Raw genomic sequence first — 2,500 nt, forward strand, 5'->3', positions numbered from 1 at the left:
GAAAAAACCCAAAAGCTTAAAGCACCTGGGTATTCCTAGGCAGTCTCTCATCAAAGTACTAACCAAACCTAAACCTGCTAAGATTCAGAGATCGGGCATTGCTTTTTTTTTTTTTTTTTTTTTTATTTATAAAATAATTTCGACATTTACAGTAAATACATAATATATTTCAACATTAAATTTTCAGCAACTTTCCATTTACACTTTTCAAAAATTAAATACAAGTTCGTTCAATTCTGTAACAGAAATAAATTTGCTTCCCTCAACAAAACAGTTACAGAATTCCTCACACATTTAAGTTTAATCATCTCTATATGTTGCTTTATCAAAGTCTTGAAAAAAAACACCATACATTTTCTTTCCTTTTTTCAAAATATGCTACATTTCTCCTCAATCGTACTGCATACCTTGCAAAACTTAACATCATATTTAAGAGATGCACATTCCCTTTTACCGTCTTTTCCTGTACCATACCAAACAAAAACATCCTGCCCCACTCCTTATCCACAAATTTTATTTCCTCCCAATTCTTCCTCACACATTGCTTTAATAATTCATGATAATCTTTTAAACTCTGACATTCTACATAAAAATGCATTAAGGACTCAACCTCGCTGTCACACCCCATCACATTCTCTCACAATACCTCTTCACTTCCCTCATTTTGCTGCTATCCCAATTTGTTTCCTGGAAACAATAAATGTCTGCTTTCACAGCTGTTAAGATACTTTCAAATTTTTCACATGTTACAAGACCATTAGCATTTAGGGACACAATTTAAATCATAGCAGCAGTAAGGGTGAAACTAAAGAAAAAGATAGCCCTCATTTCTTTTTCTTCATGTTTCCTTTCTCTCCCTTGTCATTTAGTGATCTTTTTTTCCTAACAAGCAGTTGCAGATTTTCACTTCTCCCTTCCTCATACAAATCATAATCATCATACTCATACTCATTATCATCATCATCATCATCAACATCAACATCAACATTTTCATTTCCATCACACTTGAGAGGCAGTCTTAACAGAGGCCAATGATTGTGAAGTTGCATTGCCCATGGTTGCTTTACCCACAAACCTTTTCTTTACTTGATTTTCCATGCAACACTCGACCAGTCCTGTTCCAGCACTTTGAGTTATGTGATCCTTTAGCCCGGATGCAATAGCTGACTTTCAAAGTCGTCCAAAGTATTCCCTAATGTGCCGCCTTGAACAGATCCATTCTCCTCCTCGTTTACCCCACTGGACAAATCTGCTCCCCCCATCACATCACCATAATGTACATCACTCAGTTCTTTGCACTCTCTAGCATAATGTCCTTGTTTATCACACTTGTAACAAGTAAACTCAGGGCAGTCCCTCAATACATGTCCAGGCTGGATACAAATACGACACACTTTTACTTGCCTGTTATGAATTACTCTAAAGTGCTCAGCACCCTCCAGTGTTTCAAACTTGGTTGAATATGGCAATGATTGAACAGTGTCAGTGAACTTAACTTTACAGAAGCGGGTCCCATCTGCAATATCTGTTCCTGGCCATCTCCTCCTCTTGATTGGGGATGTTGCATTGACACCCCATCCATTAAGTTTCTCCAAAATTTCCTCATCCGTGATGTACACAGGAAGATTCATGAATGAAACAACAAGCTCATCATTGCTCAGATCTCTAGCCATAATTTGACAGTTTTTGATTTTAAAACCATCGATAAGTCTTTCCTTTCCTTTACTGTGGTTCATTGTAATTTCATACTTTTTGTCCCCTTTGAAACGACATCCAATCACAGCACCACAGACTTCATTAATTCCCTCTAAGTAATTCCATCATTGTTATTTTCTCATCTCCAACAATTTCCACACTCACAGTTAAGTTCTTTTCAAACGCCTTGTCCTCCATCATGACTAGATTCCCGCTGTTCTTCTTAGATACCAGATCTGTTTGTAGTACTCCAATGTCTCCCACCATGTGCTCCATTCAATTAACAAACAAAACCTCCAGGAACAAAAAAGAATAAGACTCCTCCTACAAACAGCAGCTGCTGCAGGAGGGTAAGGAAAACAACTTTAGAGCTTAATTAAACACCAATTTTTGCATGAATTTCAATTTAAACCTTGGGAAAAATAAATCAGATCAAAATTCCACCCTCTCCTAGCACACGCTCAGGTTGGTATGGCCGTAAGCGAAGACTGCTGCAAAGAGAGGGCTATTTAAAGACCAGCCAATCTAATCGCCAGTACATTATATAAGTAGGAAAGAAAACCCAAAAGCTTAAAGCACCTGGTATTCCTAGGCAGTCTCTCATCAAAGTACTAACCAGACCTAAACCTGCTAAGATTCAGAGATCGGGCATTGACTCTTTTTTTTTTTTTTAATGAAAGATTATTATATAATTCGTGAAATTTTCCAAAAAGATTAAAGCACCTGGTATTCCCAAGCAATCTCCCATCCATGTACTAACCAGGCCCAAACCTGCTAATATTCAGAGATCGGGCATTGACTCTAT

Source organism: Carassius auratus, unplaced genomic scaffold (assembly GCF_003368295.1).
Source record: "Carassius auratus strain Wakin unplaced genomic scaffold, ASM336829v1 scaf_tig00046439, whole genome shotgun sequence".
Classification (NCBI taxonomy): domain Eukaryota; kingdom Metazoa; phylum Chordata; class Actinopteri; order Cypriniformes; family Cyprinidae; genus Carassius; species Carassius auratus.